Source organism: Pieris napi, chromosome 9, assembly GCF_905475465.1.
Source record: "Pieris napi chromosome 9, ilPieNapi1.2, whole genome shotgun sequence".
Lineage (NCBI taxonomy): Eukaryota > Metazoa > Arthropoda > Insecta > Lepidoptera > Pieridae > Pieris > Pieris napi.
In genome coordinates, this window is record NC_062242.1 from 632,843 (window position 1) to 656,880 (window position 24,038).

Sequence of the window (24,038 nt, forward strand, 5' to 3'; positions counted from 1 at the left end):
ATCTATATATTAAATTTTCTATGTAAACGATTTATTAATTTTTAATAGAACTTTGCTATCTATGAAAATTGATTCTCTGAGAGCCACTCCATATAAAATGTATACTTTAATTTAATTAAGGAGATTCAGCTTTGCATTTTAAAGTGTTTTGCTCGGGAAGTACTTATGTTTATTATTATGCTGGAACCCCGTGTGAAAGTTTAATTCAGTATTCACGAATGAAGGAATTTTAATAATATAAGAAAAGATTACATCTACATAAACAATTATGTTTTCTTGTACTTCATAATTTCGCGTGAAAATTCGACGATGAAGCACGAGGTGTTTCTTTTATTTATATTTCTTCATAGTTAGGTGTCACAGACACAAGTGATTGTATAGCATTGAGATTTTATTGAGAATCTTACGCTTGCACTCCACAACTGGACTATTACCTTTACACCTAAAAAAAATATTATTGTCTAATTTTGACATTGTGTATCGAACCTTGGACAATCACACAGCCCAGATACACATAAATAGTTTCTTAGTTATTTGTGGTGTAATGTGATGTCAAAGTTTTTTTATAGTCTGGTGCACAGAGAAATGGGTGCACATAAATAAGTTCAGTTACATGCATAGCTTCTAAGCCAATCATCGTCATCGTCTATGGCCCCTTGTGGGCAATAGCCTCCTCAAGAATATTTCGCAATCTATCCAGTGCTTCCAACTTCGTACTACTGTTTCGAGGTTTTTGACAACTCCATTCCAACGCAGCCTCGGTCTACCAGGATTTCTTTTGCCACTAGGTTGGGTTCTATTGGCCGCCATTCGGTACACTTCCACACACAATCAAGTGTGAGCCTGTTGCAATTATGAATTCTACGATGTTAGCATCTTCAAGGTTGTTATAAAGTTCTTCATTGAAGCGAATACCACAAACAGCGAGGACGTTATCAGCCAATACTGCTTTTAAAATATGAACTGTAAAGCTTTAAAATTTGTTCTTGGCTACAAACATTGAAGTTATATTAGTAAAGACCACAGCAAAGGAGTGTGAGACTCATTCTCATTAAAACGTCACTTGATGTCACAAAAATGTCTACGTAGTAAAATATTCATTTTTCTGCAGCTAAAATGTCTAAAGCAGCGAAATGATATATGAAATAGAAAAACTCGGGTTTTCATCTATTTCTTTTCTTTTTCCTCATTTCGTTGGTGCCTTTCATTATAACCCGGTTTCACAGTTCTGTGAGCAGTAGTAATGAGTACTTTTAAAAATTCGAATATGTTCATGCGATGGTGTCGCATGTAACGAAGTGATGTCTAGTGGGAAATGTAGCAAATTGTTTATAAGTAATAATTGTAACATTTTGTTTTGAGAACTTAAACAAAAATTACGTTTTAATTATGTAAATCTTATACACTTTCATCAAATTATTTTAGGTTATTCCTAATAAAAGTACTTCATAGATTTTAAATTGAAATCAATAATAAATAATAGATATGTACTTGGCTGTTATTAATAAAATTTAGGTTTTTATTATTAAAAAGTTCTCGTGGTTTATTTACCTTACTTAGTCAATAAATCATAAATGTTATGTCCAAGTTTATATGTTACGAAGTAATCCATAATTTAGTCTTCGAGTACTATAGGAATCTGTTTCTGTATACCTAACATATTTGGTTCAGGAATTCATCAAAGTTAAATACTTTAAGTATACAGAAAGCTATTATGAAACCTTCAATAGAGCCAGTTTCAGCCTTCAGCAAGGATTAAAGTTTAGCTAAAGTCGGCTGCTCTAAGCTCGTCGTGATTGTCTTTCACATTAAGTTAAAAACTTAAATTAATATAACCTCTCTGAATTCCTCGCTAAATCACTTACATGATTTCATAAAGGCTTGAATTACTTGTCAAATTAATTATTAAGTTAGTTGCTAGTAATTTCAAATTATTAAAGCTCATATATAAATTAAACAATAGTAACTCTGCATTCAAAATTAATCACAGAGTTAGGTTCCCTGTCCCTATTCCCTGGACAGCTAAGGAAACAAATGTACCCATACTAAGAGGGTAAAAAGACGTCTTTCAACACTTTATTACCAACGCATCCTGAATTTTTTTGGACATGCAACAGATCCAGAATGTTTAAAACTTATTGTGACTGGCAGAGTGGAGCTGGAGTGATCAAGTAAAGGCCCTTACAGGTCTTAACATCATTCAGGCGCGGAGGCTTGCCGAAGTCAGGGGAGAGTGGATGAAATTGTGCAGCAAGAAGACTGAAGAAAAAACAGTAAAGGCGAAGTTGTTAGCCATTGCCATGTACATCTCTCAACCCTGAGATAGTGCATATAAAGCCCGAATGTGCACCAATGGATATTTCTTCTATGTCCATACAGTCATATGATGAAATATTTTTTTATATGACAGGGCCCAAACGTGCAGGATCCCTTGATGTTAAGTGATACCGCCGCCCATAGACACACATTGCCAGAGGGTTTGCAAGTGCGTTGCCGGCCTTTAAGGAATTGGTACGCACTTTTCTTCAGAGACCCAAGTCAAGTTCGGAAACAACGTTTTGGGTAACTGGATTCACATAGTGCCTTAAAGTTAAGTGCGCTTAGTTGTAGAACGACGGACGTCGAGGTATATTCTGCCGTGACTTCCGATTATGAAAACAGCTCTGAAAACACTTAATGGTAAATACGATAGAAGATGCAGAGAGACCCCACATCTCTACGCAATGCCAAAGGATCGATCTCGGAAAGTGACTGGTCGTAAATACATATGAAATATATAGTATGAAACCAGTCTAGAATAGCCAGAAATATACGGCCGAACTAGAACTAACATTTTAGAATTTCGGTAGTTTTGACTACCGAAATTCTAAAACGTATGTAACATTAATTAAAAACCACATATGTTAATAAATCGTTAGGTTAACTGATGCATATTTGTAATCAATATTTCCGAGCAAATCTGGCCAGTTTCAAATACGGAATACTCCAATTAAACTACTTTCTGCTTCGGAAAATGTATGTAAATTAAAGCCTCGGTGGAGATCTTTTGCTAGAATTAATGTTCATGGCTTTGAGTAATCAATAAAATATGAGAAAAAATGTATGATTTAAATCTTGGTACAATGGTAGAAGCAGAAGAATGGAATCCTGCAAGAGCTGTTAATGTTTCATAGAAAATGTACTTACTTATATGACTTTTATAACAGTGATTTTGTTAATAATCATAGTATTTTCATCACATAAATTCATTTCATGGTTTTTAAATCATTTTTAAAAACCATTAGTTGTTTTAAAAAAAGCTGGTTACTTAAATAACTTTAAAAGTAACAACTAGAGCAGTGTTGGCTTGGTGGCTTCAGCACGCGACTCTCATCCTTGAGGTCGTAGGTTCGACCCCGGCTGTGGACTAATGGACATTTTGTCTATGTGCGCATATAACATTCACTCGAACGGTGAAGGAAAACATCGTGAGGAAACCGGCTGGTATTTGACACAGAAATTTGTGCACAGGAGGTTATCACCTATTTGCCTATTAGATTAACAAATGATCATGAAACAGATACAGAAATCTGAGGCCCAGACCTAAAAAGGTTGTAGCACCACTGTTTTTTGTTAAAGATACAATCGCTAAAGTCGCTTGCGATCACGACTGCTGTAAAGCAAGAGAAACCTCTTACTTACTTTACTACTACTTACTTTACTACTTTACTTACAGTACTTTGCCTTATATTGTAACTCCGTAAACTAATGAAGTTTAATAAAGCAATATAACATTATAGTATATGCTTGTGACATAAATTCATACATGAACTAAATATATTCACAATTATACGAAATTGTCGTTAATATTAAATTGAATCTGGCCTCTTGCTTTGTCTCCGATTATTGTGTATCAGTAATGATTAAACATTATGTTTCGAGTATAATGGAGCTTTAGTGGTTTGTACATTATGTAAGGCATTGTGTTGATACAAGCTTAGTCTGTCATAAGGTTCTATGGATATTTTGATAAAATCATCTAAAGTTTTGCCAGCGGTTTTTTTTTTTTTGGGTCCGATAATTGTCAACTAATTTTGCATAGATTTACATGAGTTGTCATATATTTCAACTCCTATAAAAGTATTAGTTGTTTTTTTAACTAATATTTATATTATAGTGGTGTCAAAATTCATGTGTATAAAGTACTTCATAATAATAATTCGTACTCCATTTAGCTGCTTTACATAGTTTCAAACTTTGTAATTGATGTAAATTGCAAAGTTTCTATGTTGAACACGTTCAAGTGATAACAGAGTTCATAAATTGTCATAATTTTAAAACAAAAGATATAATTAATTTTTCCTTATCTTCTTGACATTCTTTCACTGGATATTTATGATAATCGCTTAGAACTTAGATTTTAAAATACATCGTAATATATATTTATTTTTAAAGAGGACTTTCCTCCAGATTTTTCTACTTACGTTTCAGAGAAAGTAAAGCGATTTACTCATACATAAGAAAGAACTTTAGATTCGGTAATCTGTTAAATTTCCAAACATGTATCAAATTAGCGCCTTGATGTTAGTACCCTACCTTGTAGGGGTACAACTTAATAAATTAATTGCCCCATTTCTTGCAAGAAAACCAGACATACACAGAACGTTAAAATGTAACAGTACTCAATAATAGTTTGACGTGTAATATTAGGATTAAAAAATCTTGTAACATCAGATATACAGCCCCTTGTGGGCCTTAGCCTCCTCAAGTACTCGTATATTTCGCCATCGCTATCCATTTCGTGCATCTTGTGTCCAACTTCGAACCCCTATTGGTCCTTGACAACTCGATCCCACCAATGCTGCCTCGGTCTACCGAGTGTTATCTTGCCACCAACCAGGTTGTGAATTCAGTAAGGACCTTGGGGTTCTGTCATCCGCCATTCTGTGCACATGTCCCAACCACTTGAGCCTGTTGCATTTTATAAATTGGAGGATTAGCGTCGTCAAGGATGTTATAAAATTCTTTAATGTTGTGAATGCGCCAAACATCGTCGTCGTAAACAGGGCCAAATAAAATCATGTATAACGAGGCATGATGCATGACTACGTTTGTTTACCCAAAGTGGGTAAGTAGGTTTACGCTTTCAGTTGTTTCTGAATCAAAACGCAAGGATTCACGAATGAATTCTTTTGTTGTTCTATATAAACTGTTCTGTTCTGTTTTACTCCACGTAAATCATATTTCTCGTAGCTCAAGTTAATCCCATATGACAACGTGAGGTGGCGAGCAGACAGAATAACTATCATTTATAAAATACGTTTTTAAATTAAAACATTTTAGCTTTTATATAGCGAAATGGCATAGAGTTTTTCAATTTATTAAAGGCGCCTGTGAACTTCTATCACGTTTAACTTTATGGTTATACTGTCGATTGACTAGAAAAAATATTTAAAATGTTTGAGCTCACATATAGGTGTGTTGTTTAATGTGATTGACTTTTTTGTTAGTAACACGGTGCCTATCCCCATTATTTTATTGTTATTTTTTTTAAAGATAGCTCGAAAACGACAAGGCCCCGTTGTCCTCCTAGATTTAATTATTATAATTTGTACAAATTTTTGCAAATAAGTATTAAATAAATAAATACCTTTAAACTTGGTGCACAAATATAGGTCATTCGAGATATAAATCAATTAATAGTAGATCTTTTAAACATCATACTTAATTTTTTTATAGAGGGGTTACGAGCCGCGGGACCCATATTTAGTGGGTGCTTTGTCGGCCTTTGAAGGAGTATACTCTTACTTTTAACAATTTTAACAATCGTATCTCTCATGAAAGTCGATTCCACAATTCGCTAGTAACATTAATTAAATACGTGATAAATATGACGAATGTTCAAATGATATAAGTTACGTTATGATTATCTTACATAATACATAGTACAGTTCCGGTCAAGCAATATGTTTGTGCATTATACAGTAAGTATAAAAGGTTGAGGGTAGTGAAGAAACATAGACACGGATGGTGATTGCCGTGTATTGTATGTTCTTCATTTATAAATTATTTTCTTGTGTTATATAACATTTTGGATATTTGGTAACTTTGTGAGGGCTTTGTGAAATTCAAATAAGGTCCATTATATATAGGGTAATAGACAATTTATTTATGTGCTAAAAATCCTACTGGCGCGCCTTTGTTTATTTAAGTTAATTTTAATATTAAGTTTAGTTTAATTGTGATAGACATTCAAATACGTACATAGTAATAATGAAAAAAATAAATAAATAGAGAATTCAAACAAATTTAAACCTTTAACGCTGGCAGCATTTCCTTGCTGTGTTGCGATACTCATTCGTTCAGCGAGAAAATCACCTGCTCTGGGATCACCAATACTATTTTATTTACCAGGCGCCAACTTGAATCTTTATGAGATAATCTTTTGTGGTAGATTACTTGTTTAATAAATATCCACAACAGTCAAATAAAAAAAACAATTAAATTCACAATTTCAATAAAAGCGATACAATATTTACACTGCATTGAAGGAATACGAAATGCCGAAGTGTAGACAAATAATTAATTTAACTCTGAATATTTAATTTATTATGTGCATAATGAACGCTTTCAGACCATTATTACTGTATGCTTCATCTCATTAATTATGAAGTCAACGTTTTATTGAATTTCTGCTTTGTTTCAGTCTTTTTGCATGGTCACTTCAAATGGATTTGTGTTGGCCAATTATAGAGCAGTGTCAGCAAGTGAGGTATTTATGTGAATAATGAATATTTGCACGTGCGATGGACCCGTCTAAGACCCAAAAAGCCGAATTACTTATAAAATAGAAGGAAACAGATAGCAATAAAATATATATTCTTACTAGCGGTTCTGACAGACGTTGTCCTGAACACACGTCTTACATACAAAAAAATGATTTGATTGATTGACTCCACTTGAACACACAAAAAAATTACCTAGACTAAACTGTATAGATAAGGATGATTTGTAAATCTAAAGTATCCAGGGTGCTACCCAAACGCATACAAAAAAAAACTTTCATATAGGTCCAACCGTTTAAGATGAGTTCAGTGACATACCCACGTACAGTAGAAATATATATATATATATATATATATATATATATATAAAAATTATTCGAATCCTTCACGAATATAACAGAATAAATACTACTTATCCAGAGCTAGATATATTCGGTAGTGGGCTGATCAATTAAAAAAAAACATTGTTAAGGGCACATCTGGTACCTAATGAAACCTAAAATCGGAATTGTAAACGTTTATTGTATTTTTATTATTTTTTGTTAAACTTATGTTCGCCATAATTGTCACGTATTTAGAATAGATAGCTTGTAACGTATACCTACTGTAAAAAATGCATTTTATATGATGATGCTTCAACAAAAAAAATAGATAATATAATAGTTTAAAGTCGACAGTTATAATGCTTATGGTTATTTAATTACTTATAAACCGTATTCATTCATATTACAAACATATTCTTATAAATATAAAAGCATATAAAATAGAACGTGAAAGAGAGAAAGCTATTTATATCCCAATCAATATACTTGAAAACCTCGACATATCACATATATATAATTGTATATATGGTGTATGAAAAAAGAGGCATTGTGAAGCGTAAATACACAGTGTTCGGGCTGTGGACAAAAAAGCCTTTCAATAAATAGGACCGCCTGACGCGCCGCTCCCCAATCACGCTTGACTGATTTTTTTTATCTTCAAAAATAACTCTGTAAAGTAAAAAAGCTCGTGTATTTGTTAGATACCGAAATTTACTAAAGTTGGAGACGTACACAATTTAGACGGCCTATCTAAGCGTTTTCGCAAAGACTGAATGGATTTGATTCGAAAATCATTAGTTAATTTCACCCTGTTATTGTTGGGTTCGTTATTGGGACATTTGGTGGGATGTACCCGATCAAACTTCGCTGAGAAAGACTCATATTAGCTACCAACAATGGTAATTGCACCTCAGTTATTCTCTTGGCCGTTATGTTGAACGTCTAGACTAAAACAATTTTTCTAGACATACATTTTCTTGTTTTACCGATACGTAATTAATATTGTACGCACAAGCCAATATTTTATCCCATCCGTGTTTTTCTATCTTAAACACCAAATAAAATTTAAGGCTTTCAAGGCCTTTCAGATACATAATAAAATTTAAAAACCTATCTACTATGTATATGTGAGTAAACTACTCGCCCTCAAGTATATTACATCGCTAAAGAGCAGCTGATAGGTCAAGAGTTCATGACCTTTGAGAGGAGATTTATTTTTGAAAGTATATTTATTCGGTAAATTATTAGGATTTTGTAGCATTGTTTAAAAAATATCAACTAAGATTAATTTGTAATGGTTGCTAAACAAAACTAATGTTACTGAAATCGCAATCACGTGTCTACAATAATATTGTAATAATGTAATAAAAATTAATAAAACGTATGATGTTGAAAGTACATCAAATAAACGTATATAAAAGTGCTTATTACAAGACATTATTCGGAAAGTCGTAAAAAGTATCGGTTATAACTTGTAAGAGTAGTCTTTCATTGTCATAATTCGCGGTTTATAACACGACATTTTCGCAATAAAAAGTATAATGTCTTATTTTAAACTACTTTGAGCTTTATGACCATAACGTGAAATGTATGCTATAAGATATTGGAAAAACATTAAAATATCTATGAATTTATAAGATGAGAATGATGCTATGCTAACACTGACTTTACATATAGAAATATAAATTTAAAAATATATAAATAAAAGCTGTATTTTATCAAGTGTTAGTAAAGACAGAAAACATAATCAAACAATAGTGTTTACATAATAAAATTTATATAACCTACCTAGTGTATATGTGAGTAAACTACTTATCGTCACATATATTATATCGTAATAGAACAGCTGACACAACATATACATATAGATAAATTTACCACAATAACGAATCTTAAAATTACAGACTATAAATACGGTTTAAAAATAGAACAAAACGTACCGGAAGTTGACAAAGCACTCCAACAAGGACCTTCAAACCTCGATTATAATTATTCGACACTGACTTGACCCGGATCGATACAGATCCAACTGATGAATGCCGAAGTAAACGAAGAAACAAAATAAAAATCGGGATATATCGTTTCCGACTCGCTTGTTTATTACGTTTGGCATCCGATACGTAAATACTGTATTTGATTTTTGTCCAGAATACACTAAATAATTTGTGTATTGTACATTGGAATGCTATTACTGTTTACGAAACTAAAATTCTAATCAAAGTTTTAAAGAGAGTTTTGTGCATAGAACGCCTAAATTATCAAGAAAAGAAGCTTATTACAGTGATGTATTTGGCCTGTTATGTGTAAAAAAATCCCCTTGAATAGTTTCAAAAGAGACACGTTCTAGATGATAAGCTGATTATTTATTTCGTAATCCTACAGCTAACGTAAATTTTATATAATAACAAATAGTTACACTGAAAATATAGCCAGAGATGGAATACTAAAGACAACTATAACTATAATACTGATAATAAAATTTGCACGCAGCTGTCAACAATTTAATATGTTCTTAAACTCAAAGTAGGACACCTTTCAGTAACTCGATAAAGTAAATGTACTCAGTCAATCAGTGTCGTAAAGCAATAAATTAAGAGCAGATGGAAAACTTCATCCAACAAAGAAATCCTTAATCCGGATTTATCGGCGCTCGGCAATCGGCATTAAAGGATTTAACTAAGTTTCTACCACTAATACCTTACTTCGATTTCAATATAGTTCTCGGATATGGGGCGAGGCGTACAAGGGTTTATTTCGTGTTTATAAATAGTTATTCAAATATAACTGAAACACTCTAAACAAAAATTTTGTGTAACATTTCTTCGTTACGCGTCACATTTTTCCGTTACGCGCCATCTTTTGAAGTGAAACTTCTTTATCGGCGTATGGGAGAAATTTTGTAGCAGGTTACGCGCCATGTTGCTTTTTGAAGTCAAACTTCTTTATCGGCGTTGGAAAAAAAATTACACACATTTGTCACATTTTTCGGTTACGCGCCATCTTTTTCTTGTCCCTACCACGGTTGATCTGAAGAGATTCGAAGCCATTAGTAACAAAAATATATAATAACGATAACAATGATAGTAATACTAATAATTCTATTACAATTAATGAAATTCTGTAATAATCTTAGTACTACATAGTAGTACAGTAATAAGTTAAAATGAAATAATTGTATTTGTATTCATGTATATGATAATAAAAGCCTTTTGTTAAACTTTATATAATTTAACTTTATTTAACCAATTTCTGTAAAGTTGCATATAGTAGATCATTTTTCGAAAAATAAGGTCATAAAGAAGTTTCACTTCTTACGTGTGTACACCTAGTACATTTTTTTTTAAAATAATTTATACTTGTCCTATATCCCCTAGATGGGGCAGAGGGCGTCCACAGTAAGTGTCCATTGCGTTCGGTCTTGAGCTTCGTATTTCACCTCGCTCCAAGTCTTTCCGACTCTCTTTGCCTCATCTGCCACAGTACGGCGCCAGGTTTGCCTGGGACGGCCAAGTTTAGAAAAGCGGTCTTTTGGGATCTCTTAAAACCTTACTTCATAGGATCATTAATATTTTATAACACTATAAATATCTCAGAGATCATTTAAATAAATAAATTACAATTTAAATCACGTCCACAGCTCATACGAAGGCGTGTTTTCTGTCAGCTGAGTTTGGTATAAGGATGTGAAAATTTGAGAGGTTTTTTTTTAGAATAGTTTAGTTTAGTAATAAGACATGATGAAAGCCAAGTATCTGTTGTACTGCGATCACAGGATAATTCTAGAGGCCGGAAAATGAATATGTTATTGTGATTATTCTAGAAAAAAATTGATTGCCACACTTTGGTTGAGGTTAAGACGATGTTTGGACGGACATCCCAGTGCATTTAAAGCCACTAACATAAAGTGTGCCTTTGTATTACTTCTTCCTATCCGGTACACTCTTGACAGAGCGGTCGTGATCGCTATGAAGTAGTGGTAATAGAAGGGGCAGATGTGATGCGCTTCACGACATTTCGCCATCGTTGCCTATTAGAGGTCATCCTGCTGCACTGATTGAGTGAATCTCCTGCGGCAGACTTGTGTTTTGACATAGGCCTTTCATACTTTCTACCAGTTCTTTCTATTTCAGGTTCCATCACTACAGAAAAAAAATTTTTTACTTCCAATGCAGTAATTTGTCGTTATTATGTGTAGTACTTTCTAATTAATGCATTTTAAAATAGAACGTAAGAAAAATATGAGATTTTATTTTTATAATGAGACTATTAATTATTTCCATTAATGATTCTCATCCGATAAATGAGTCTAGAAATAACATTTGTAGAAGGAACGTCGAGATATTTTGTTTATAATAAAAATATGTATCCGCCATGATTAATTTCTTAAGGCTTGAATATCGTCATATATACCAAATGGGGTGTATGTTGCCCACTTCACCACAATTTAACTCATATTTATTGGTTTTTTGTACAAATGTGGTTGAGGTATAAATTTTGTCATTGAAATTGCGTTTAGTTAGCCAGATCATTGGACAATAAATTTATGATTTATTGGATATCCAACCAAATCATTTCAAGTAAACTGCGACTCTCATCCCTGAGGTCGTAGGTTCGAGCCCCGGCTGTGCACCAATGGACTTTCATTCTATGTGCGCATTTAACATTCGCTCAAACGATGAAGGGAAACATCGTGAGGAAACTGGCTCGCTTTAGACCCAAAATGTCGACGACGTGTATTAGGCACAGGAGATGCCCTACTTGCCTATTAGATTGACAAATGATCGTGAAACAGATACAGAAATCCGAGGCCCTGACCTAAAAAAGGTTGTAGCGCCACTGATTTATTTTATTTTAAAGGTAAACGGACCATCTAACTAAAACAGCGAATAAGGTTCATACATTGTTCTATCTATAGTAAAGTATATTATCATAAAACCAGCCAGCAACTTTACTGAATTGATTCCTAAGAACATTATGACCTAAAAATAAAAAGCCATAACTCATAAACAGGCGGCACTTAGGTCGAGGATATATTATAGTGCTAAAGACTTAGCAGTTAAACGGGTAAAAATGAATAAGAGGTCCTCTGTAATATTTGGGTCTTGGGTCTGTATACTATAAGGTGACTTAAACTCAAACAAAGAGAACTTTGACATTTTACCCAGTACATAAGCGGAGGTGATGAGTTGAGATACCTATTGAAATATGGCCCTGACTCGTCTAATTAAAAAAAAACTTATGTTTTTTGAAGTAAAACTTCTTTAGGCGCATGAGGGTAAATTTTTTACGGATGATACCCAATAATAATAATATAAGCGTCACGCAGATGTGCAGCGTTTTTGTCGAAGAAAAGGGAGAGAGCGATTGAGACCGATTGAAAGAGAGAGTGAGAAGGGCGAATCACCTTATAGAAATACCACCGTAAAGAGAATTTATGAAATATTAGTATTTTTTTATATTCTATGCAAAGAAATTTATTTAAATCTCAAATGACGAATTGTAAATTAATGCCACGTGTTTTTATTATCGAAGAAATAAATTTAAAAATTTAAAATTATAATTTGTATTAATTTTCGGCACTTAATATTTTAATGACAATTAAGCTCATTAAATTCCTAACACATCTCCCTTTTTTCCTCAGTCTCGGAAATCTAAAGTTTTAGATTTGTATAAATATGAACAAGAGTTAAAAATTAGTTTGCCAAAGAAGTTTCACTTCTGACATGTGTACTTTGTACGTAAGCACTTTTTTTATAGAACAGGGCGCAAACGGGTATGAGGCTCATCTGATGTTAAGTGGTACCGTCGCCCATGGACACTCATTGCCAATAGTGTTTTTGCAACGTTGCCTTGAAGCATATAATAGAAGGACAAATTTTAAAGGAAATATACATAATTATGTACATAGGTGGGTGACATACGTCACTATATTATGTCCATTTGAATAAACAAAGTCAATCGCACAATTTCGTCTTTCATTTGGGACATAAATTCGAGGATAGAAATTCAAATCGTTTAATCAATTGAAGCTTTATAATAAGTTTCTCCATAGTTTGTAGCAAGATGACTTACCAAGAGCCCTTTAAGACCCCTACGGCCACAAACTAAGTATATTACATATATTAATATATTGGCACATACGTATATATGCGTTTTACAACAGCTACGTCTTCTGGTACTAATTCGTTAGTTGCTAAGAGACACCGAACAATTCGTTTGTTTAACAAAACTTATCCTATCATCAAAACAAAAGAATGTCCGGTGAAATCACTTCAAACAGAATTGTATACATTAAACTTTCCCTACATTTCATCTACTAGGCAACCCGTTATTGATTTCTATAGCTAGAATATAGACAATAAATAAAGAGATTTTCACTTAGGAGGTTAATGCGCGATTTTTATATTTCTCATATATGAGACTGACTATATAAAATTGTATTGATAATGAAGATAACAATCACTTAAAACAATGCGATATAGTAAATTACTTTGTACATAGCTTTTTATGTGGTTACATCTGTCGAAATTCAAAATAAATCTTATTTGCGAGGCACCAATACATCTCTCCGGGAGATTGAATGAATTCCACTGTACAATGTACATAAAATATTTACTGTATATTACAAAGCAGAGCGTCGTTTAAAAAATAGATTTCTAACTGGATATGTTAGAAAGTCTATTTATTAATGTTATAAATTTATTATTATTTATTTTTCATGATACATATTTCATGTACCTGTTAAACCCACGACTTATTTCTCGCAGTCAATTAAATCCAGGATATTTGCACTCCCCAAGTGCGTTAACCGTTTAGACTATTTTAATGTTTTATCTAATTAACCCTAGTGATGATGTCCGATGTCCAGTTTAAGCATTCTGATAAACTAGCAAGGTCTGGATATCCATAGTTGCTCCCCTCACACTATAAAATCGATTTTTGTTTAGGTTTTTGTAATTTGAATTTTTTTGATTAGTAATTTTTTTTTAATGTTTGTTTTGTTTAATCATTGTTTCGATTGATATTTGTATGATCTCTACATGTATGTCATGTTTGCCTTTAAGTGCTTGTCACATTAAAAATTGTATTTTGTGTCTGTTTTTACCAATGTATCAGTGTGCCGAGCGTTGGCAAGCTTTTTTCAATAAAAAAAAATTATGTGAAATGTAATTGAAAATTAGTCTACATTGAAACATCGAACAATGAAATTGGCAAGAGCAAAGTCAACATTAATCACATTAGAACCACAGTCGGCAGTTAACTTGTATAAATGGAACTAGCCCAAATAAAAAATGGCGTCCTTGCAGATAAAACAAAGTATAATTCGATTTTAAACTCGAAAGATAAGATTCAAGATGTCAGAATGAAAAAACCATTAATTGCATGTCGACGTTTTGATAACATTGGATTCTTTTTTCTTCGGTCCGTTAAGAGTGTTTATTTTAGAACGACATAGTTGGTAGACAGCTTTTATATTATTGTATTATTTAATATGGGTGTTTGCGATTAAAATATAGTTTCAAGAATATGCCACTGTTAGAATTGTCCTTTCTTTATAGGCCAGCCCTCAGACTATATCTGTTTAATGATCATTTCCTGTGCCTGACACACGCCGTCGATTTTTTGACTCAGTTTCCTCAGGAATTTACTTCACCGTTCGAGCGAATGTCAAATGCGTGGCATAGAAAGAAAGTCCATTGGTACACAGCCAGGGACTGAATCTACGACCTCAGGGATGAGAGTCGCACGCTGAAGACACTAGGCAAACACTGCACTAAATACCATTAAACCAAGTAAAAAAATTCACTAAGAGTAATGTTAATATTACCTTTTAATTCCAACAATACAATACCTCCCGGTACCGTACTTGTGAGCCCTCTGGCAATATGAGAGTCTATGTCTATCACTTAACATCACATGAGTCTCCTCCCCTGCCTTTCTGTTAATTATAAAAAAAGTGCGTGCGTATATTAATTATTGAGTAATTAAGCTGCCCAGAACCAGAACTAAAATTCGTTGTTATGTATAAAGAAATAACACCATTAATATGGTAACAATTACCAAATAATATAACAAATTCATTATTATCATAATTGTTAACTTATGTCCACATTTTCTAAAATAGCCAACTGGGTCTTAGTAAAAAAGGTCTTGGTTCTGTGCCCGTATAAAAATACAAAACCAACTAAAAATGGTTATTTAGTTACTTAATAAAATAATAATGATATTGATATGTATCGGTATCAATCGCTCTCTCCCTTTTCTTCGACAAAAACGCTGCACATCTTCGTGACGTTCCGTAAAAATTTTACCCTCATGCTCCTAAAGAGATTTAACGTAATATAAAACAACTCCGTTCATGCGAACATCCGATACGATAGCGAAAAGTCCCTATATGTAGTCTATTGGACGTTTCCTCCGGTTAAAATTATCACATATTCGTCAGGCCTCACTCTGTATGTGAACACCTCATGGTATGTGACGTAAACGAGCGTATGAGGGTGATTGATCGCCTCACTTACCGCAGTTAAATTGCGAATTTAAGGTCATAGCGACGAAATTAGTAGATTAAAGCGAAATTTAACTCTAAAGCCTATACGAAAAGGTCTAATAGCGTATAGGAACTTCAAATCCTATTCATTAAATATAAAACCACTGAAAGTTTGTAATGAATGTAATTATAAAAGTGTTCATCAATGTTTTAAAGAGATATTTTATGGAGAATATTTCAGTAACATGTATGAAGAATAAGGGAAAGTAATTAGGTGCGAGAATTATGGTTTCCTCTATAGTAAAATTCTTTATTCATTTTTTGTGTTCACAGATACACAATATTTGATCCAGTTTGCGAAAGTTTTATTCTGATATGCTGCGATTTATAGTAGCCAATGCATAGCCCGGGGCCAGTGGCTAGTTTTACACTAAAAGGATTGAAGAAAAGTTTATATATTTAGTTGGAACAGACAGTTCCACTATATCTCACTATCCTATATGATTTATGAATAGTAAAAAGTAACGTATATAACTATATATCTCTTAATATTAAATTTAAAATGTAGAACGTAATGCTACTGTAATATGTAGCGTAAAATGTGAAGATTTGTCTTAGACAAACTATGTCACTAGAAATTTATAATAATAATAATCAAGCCTTTTTTATTATTTCCATATCATTAATTTTCATTTCAAATGTTGTTAGTATTTACACATAGCTAAATGTTAGTCTAAAGTAAAAAAGAAAGTCACAAAGTAAAAAATCATTTAATCATATAGGTAACACAATGTACACTTATGAACGTCAAAAAAAGAAATGTATATGAAATGCTGCTAACTTTACATTAAGTGCCAGTTCTCAAATCAAGGGCGTAGAGAACGGAAGAGAAGAACTGGCAATAAACTCTCCGCCACTCATTTTTTTTTACACAACGTTTGTAAGGAGCTGCAACCATTACACCATGTTCCACATGACATCTTAAGTAATTAATAATAATAACATAAATTAAAAACAAAGACTTGTCCCCTATCAGCAGGAGGCATGGTGAAATAGGAGCACGCACTTACATTCTAGTGGGAACAACACGCAAACACATAGTCGAAATAACTAACATCACCGCATACACGAATTCAAGTACGACCAGTCATTACAAGTAGCACCCGTTCACGAGTTTGACGCATGGCCAGCCATCGGCCCCCTCGCCATATTTTAGGGAGAGAGACAACCCGACGCATGGACGCCATTTATTCAAACTAATTCTGCTAGGTAATGAAAGATTTTGGTTATGTCCCACTTGTATATATGTCTAGTTACATAAATAATTATTATGACTTCCAATTAGTGAGTAATCCAATTGTAGTAATTAAATATCTCACTATGATATATGTATATGACAGTTTTATGGGTTACTAGGTGTAACAATTTATTTTAATAAGGTCGAAGAATATTTAATTAATGTGGCTTTTTCTAAAGCAAATTTTTGACGTAGAATTGCGGAGGGTGTCATAATTTATTATTAAATATGGTAATTATCTAAGTAATTGGCTGTAATATATAAGATTGGGTTTTATAATAAAACCTAATGGACTGGGCATAATTTTTATTATGCATTATAAGATGTTAATTACTTCATATGGGAATGTTAAGGAAATCAAAATACCAGTTAAATACTTATTAAAGTAAATTAATTAAAAAACACACTGTTTAAGGTACACTGCCACAGGAAACAAACTTTTTAATATTTATTATTATTATTACTATGTACTTTAAGAAAATTGTAAATACTCTAAATTTTTCTGTTGAAATAAAGAACAACGCGTAACCTTTATTAGAACATACTCTTACATTATTACCGTGGCACAATCACTTGAACTACTTGCAATATTCACTTTAATATATATTCTGCAAAACGTATACCGTATACCATGTGAAAAAATATAAATAACCTAAAAAATATAGAAAAGAAAATCTTAAAGGAATCAATTTTTTACCGGAGTGAAACTTCATACAACAACATAAATACATAACTATGTATTTATGTATGGTGTCCGCTATTTTCGCTATCCGCTTTTTTAGCCATTTAGCCATTTGAGCCATTTCTACCAAAACCCTCCATCTTTTAGTCGATACCAACTCAGGGGAAATGTGTAAAAGTTATGTCAATAAGAAAATCTTATGTGATTTTCACGCCGTGAAATATTGGGTCTAACATGCTGATTTTCTCACGATGTGTAAAACTTCACTTTATATAAATTTACACAATGAATCGTTCATTAAAACATTTGTAGTATTTAAACCTACTATGGAATATTACTGTTGTTACCACATTTGAAGTTAGTTATTACTTTGAGTTAATGAACTGAAATTGTAATGTTAAAAGTAACACACCCACACGATGTTATTTAAAGGTCAAAGGTAATTTAATATAAAAATTGTCTAAAAGGAAATCAATTTTTCTTTTCCATTGTTTGTGTACAATGATTAATGTCAGAAAATATTAAAGTTAGCTCAACAAATTATCCGAACAAATATGCCGAAAAAGCTACGGAGGAAACTCTAACATGAATACTAAAAAAACAGGCGCTAGTACCTTTTGAGGTCTGGGTCTCCGATTTCTGTGACTGTTTCATGATCATTTGTCAATCTAATAGAACACACGCTGTTTACTTTTTGGGTCTAAGGCAAGCCGGTTTCTTCACGGTGTTTTCCTTCACCGTACGAGCAAGTACTAAATGTGTGCATATAGACTAAAGATCATTGGTGTACAGCCGGGCTTAGAACATAATACCTGACGGATGAGAGTCGCACGCTGAAGCCATAAGGCCAAGACGGCTCTAGCAAAAAACTAAATAATTTTAATTTTAATGTTTTGAAAGGGGCACAATTTAATATCAAACTAAGAAGTTGTTTTATTTGTCTTTATTTATTTTCGATTTAACTTGAAATTAGAGAATATTGCCAATTAAACTCAATCATAATAGTCGGTTTTAAAGTTTTACTTTTAGTTAATAAGTAAAATGAATGGCTATTTTTCTAAATCTTTAGAAGAAATTTTTTATGGAACTCCCTTGAATATATGATAGGGCCTTACATAATGATGTAGACCGACGAGGAGTCGGTCAAATATTCTGGCTTTATGTAAAAATATACAGGAAAGCTCGTTTAAACTCATAACACTTTACATAACAGTGTTGTATCGCTATACTAAAACCTTAGCTGGAACTTAATCGTCTTCATGATTTTTCTCATTAATTATGCAGGATAGTGTTAATAATCGTAAGTATTTATTAGTATTTAAAAAAATACTAATTGTAGATGTATCTATGTAGTTTAATAAGTTCAAATTTAATATTAAAAAATGAATTAACTCATGATTAATAAATTTACATTAGTTGCGATGTGGCTTAAATATCCGTTTTTGAAATCGTATTTTAAGACGTTCTATGCACTGTTATCGAGAGAATTCGAAAATTTAAATTTAGAATTTAAAAACCAAATCCGACATTTTACATGAGAAATCTCTGCAATTGCGCAACTTTTTTAAAATTATAAGTGAATATCGACTAACGACTAAGATTTCTTAATAGCCCTTCAAAAAGTGGATAGAAAATGAATTTCATTAAAATTTTATGTATAATACATAGCCGAGTATAATAAATGGAAATGACTTTGTACTTAGAAAATCGCAAGTTCATGTTTTTGAATATTTTACACTGAGTGGACCTGTGATCTGTGAGACTATTTTGGGTCACGTTTTAAAATGTATTTTTGAAAATTAAGATTTCTTTATTTAGTGTTGCCATAAGACATCACACAAAACAAACAAACAGTAAGCATTTTAATTTTATCCTATATCTACCTTTACATCATGTATTTATTATATGGTAATTATTATTCTATATATGTATTATATAATAAGTTTTTCTTATTGATAAAAGCTTGCCAACGCTTGGCACACTGACACAATTTTTAATGTGGCAACCATGACATACACGAAGAATTAATACAAATATTAAACAAAACAATTAAAATTGATCTTTTCTTTTCAATGGAATAGTCTGATTTCTATGCTTGTAACATTTACAAAACACAGCATTTCTCCTATTTTATATGTATTGGAAGACCTTATTAATAAAGCTCTCTTTCACTAACGAATTCCTAAAGGTTTTATTATATTTTCATTAGATAGATTCCCAAGGGGACGGACGATGTAATGAAATGTATGTTTCACTACGTTTATGGTAGAACGCGATCAATCACTTTGCGTGCGTTCGACTTCTATACTTTATTAATTAACTCACTTTTATTACTCGAATAGCTAATAGAAAACTGTTATACCTTGATAAATGACCCTTTTTCGGACTGTATTACATATCAATATATTATATTCATAAAAATAAAAATATTAAAAATCACGCAAACAACTACGAAATCGGTTTTGTCTAATTGAATTTGGAATGTTTAAGACATTCACCGTATTCCCCGGACCTTGCACTAATAGATTACCATTTTTTAGAATTTTGGATAACTTCTTCTTGGATAAACTTCTTGCAAGGTAAAAAATTCAACTTTGATGGGACAGTCGAAACCGCCATAAAAGATTTTATTAATTCCCGTCCGAATTCTTTTTTTAGTAAAGGGATCAATGAACTACCTATAAGATAGCAAAAGTGCATAGATAGCAATGGTACATACTTTGATTAATTAAATATATTATTTAAAAAAATCTACTTTTCCCTCCTCCCATACAAAACGCCAATTTCATATGTAAGAAACTAATATTACTGCTTATAACTCTTCTTATAAAACACTGAATGCGCCCAAAACTTCATAAAACTTATGCTTTATAATAGCAAAAAAAAATCAAAATGTCTGCTAAAATATATACACCGTTTAATAAAGTGTAGACAATTATTATACTAATTGAAAAGAATTCCTTTTACCCGCATCATATCCAGCTAAATGAAAAATTGTAATTCCAGGAACGTGTGTAATTTAGTCCAATCCCACAGACTATACCATGACTGATTAAAAAAGCTTTCTGCATGGGTGTGGCGACGATGTGGCGCGCCTTTTGTAAGTACTTGCTGGAAAACTATTGTCCAGACCTGAATTAAATCGGTCATTGTTTATGAAATAATATGTTATGTAAATTTAATATAGTATTTACATGGACTGTCCAGAAAATGTGATCAAAATTATATTCTTCACCACAGTGCCGCTACAACCTCTTTAGATCTGGGCCTCAGATTTCTGAATCTGTTTTATGATCATTTTTCAATCTAATAGGCAAGTAGGTGATCAGCCTCCTGTACCTGACACACGCAACCTGTCGTAGGTTAGCGTGTGTCAGTCAGGGATGACGCACTCTGAAGCCACTAGGCCAACACTGCTCTTTACCTAATATGAATAGCTGTAATTTTGAATGTAGAGAAGTGAAACCGGCTTGTAGAGAAGTGAAAGTCGACGGCGTGTGTCAGGCACAGGAGGCTGATCACCTACTTTTTTATTTAAAAAAAATACCACATAATAAATAATTAATTTTTTTTAAATTAAATTAAAAATACCAATATACAGAAATCTGAGGCCTTAAAAGGTTGTAGCGCCGCTGGAATATGCAATAAAAAATTATTGGTTCAGTCGGGGTTCAAATGCACTACCCGAGGCTGGGACTTGCTCGTTTAACCACTAAGCGTATAAGAATATATAACAGGGAATTTATTATAAAATGTAATTGTTATTATCAAGCGACATTATAGAAGCTCAAAACAGAGTAATAGCTCTAGGCATTGCGGCAAAAGCACGAAATAGAAGGTCAAATAAAATAATTGTTAACGAAGCAAATCACCTTTGTCCCATTTGTATAATTGTCCTTTCACCAATATTCTGAGTACATGCTCGAATTACGACCACCCGCTACGCCTTTTCCTTCAGACCTTCATAAACCTTTATGTACCGCGCCTATATTAATAAAAGGCTTGAACAATGATGATTATTATATTTGCTTTTCCCTTGGACTTTTAATGACTTAGTAGTACTTCTATTCGAACTTTGTTTCTGTATTTAGGATGTTAACATTCTTAACTATTTAGTGCTACATATCATACCCTCCACATATCTACACACCACCACACGACACAGCCAAATTAGATATCTCTTAGTTAAATGTATTGAATATTTTTTATTGTTCGTTCCCTTTGATAAATTTTTGAACCTTTTTGTAGTTAAAAATTATGTATTCATTATATATAATTAATGTTAGCTGATTACGAAACAAATAAATATCTTAAAAGATTTTTAGTTAATTCAATAACGTCTTCCATTTACCAAATAAATGACTAAAATCGCCGTTGTACACATGCTAGTGTCCTCCCCTTACAATCCAATACGTTTCCAACATACTCGTACGGAAGATAAGCTTAGCTTCTCTTGACTCTTAAATTTCGGTTTTATGATGTGCTTGTTGAGTATAACAATCAGAAAGGATTATATAAGGAGACACCTACCTTGTTGTATAAGATATATTAAAAATGGGTGTGATTAAAATAAACGTATGACCAGATATTAACAGCCCACAAGCGAATAATTAAATACGACGTAACCGGCGCCAAGGAAACGTTATTAAAACAAAAGACGGTAATATCATGAACGATTTTGATTAAAAACTCATTCATAGATTTAACACAGAACACAAAGCTTTCTGAATAGGAGAGATTCAGGGAAAATCCCTAGTTGCAATATATCAAAAGAATAGCCGTTATTAACGCTATCTCCTCGGCACACTTCCACACGTCCCTACATAAAGCCTAAATGAATTCGATAAAACGGCCTTTCTACGTTGTGGCTTGAATAATTTCTTGGGCGATAAATCAAATGACCAGGACTTATCATTTCGTACATTCATCATTTTTTAATGTAAGAACACAATGGGTACTGACAATTTTTGAAGTAAGTTATGAAGAAAGGTTTTTGAGTAAAATATATATTATATATTATATACAGGTTCAAGTTGTATTAAACAATATTTTTACTTATACAGTAATTTCTAAGGAAATATATGCATTTAAGGCATATTCATCCAGAACCAGTCTGTTGCACAGTTCCCCGTTATCAAAAACGTTGCGCCTACTGAAATCTGTTTCCGACACAATAGACATATTTATATGTTCGCAGAGTGCATTCACAGTAGCGATATTCTGTATGTTCTGTGTTTAATATTATATATTTTATCTCGTCATTATCGTCTGTAAGGATAATGTATGTATTTCTGTGATAAATAATAAATAATCCGCTTAAAATACTGTATGTTATGCACGCTACTATCATACGTATAACAACAGAATCCGTGAAACGTTAATTTATGTAAATCACATTTTGCTCCGCGAAAATTATATTTGAATTTGTAGTACACACAATTTTGTGTATAATATTATAAATTAAGTTTTTACAATATCGAATAATAATTTATAACGCCGATTATGCCGATTTTTATTCTTGACTCAAGGTGAAATATTGGTAAAGAATAATTAATATTTTCTAATACTTTTTAATAATTTTTATTAAACGCGTTTGAACTGATGTTTTACAGTGGTAAACCTGCAGTAATCTATTTAAATTCGTCGTATTAATGCAATAATTATAGAGTGGTTTAAATATGATAGTATCTTTATTAGTGGTCAGACCATACCAGTTTATCAACTTTTTTAATCAGCTACTGACCTTGATAATTAAGACGCGTGTCTTTAAGTTTCATTATTATGCATAAACAAATAACGTTTCCGTGGTGTAGCGGTTATCACATCTGCCTAACACGCAGAAGGCCCCCGGTTCGATCCCGGGCGGAAACATTTTTGGATTCCTTTTTAAAACTTTTTTTTTCACAATATATTGCTTATTTAATATTTTGTTAATAAATCTAAAATTATCTTTACGTTTAATAAAGACTATGATAAAAGTGTATTTAACTTTCTTTCGCTTAGCGTTTGATCGCTAATGATTTAATTTGGAAAGTTTCGTATAATTGAATTAACGAAATTTTATAAGTCGCGTTCAGAAGCATTATATTTTTTTATTAAACTATCTAGTACTTGGAAAAAACAAATATTACTACCTATATGAAATTTCTTTGTTATACACTAAAAACAAAAAAATAAATATCATTCATGGATATCGCTATCTGCTTTTTAAAAGAATCTTTAAGAAACTCATCACTTTCAAGCAACGCACTTGTAAGCCAGATGGCTTTCTGATCATTTGGTGGCGGTCATGGTTGCGGCTTACAAACATTTTGTAAAATAATAAAATAGTAAGAGAGTGGCAGACAGTTTATTGCTTGTTCTTCTCGTCCGTTGAACTGGCAGTAAATGTAAATTTAAAAGCATTATTTACTTCGTTCATACATGTATGGATATAACATATTATCTACATGAATAAATAGATATTTTGATTTAATTTGGT

At 32.3% G+C, this 24,038-nt stretch overlaps 1 non-coding gene across 1 annotated transcript; it reads left to right on the forward strand.

The window, feature by feature from the left end:
* Positions 1 to 23,355: 23,355 nt before the first annotated feature.
* Trnav-aac lies at positions 23,356 to 23,428 on the forward strand. Its single transcript has one exon. It is a non-coding gene; the product is annotated as a tRNA-Val (tRNA).
* Positions 23,429 to 24,038: the final 610 nt, after the last annotated feature.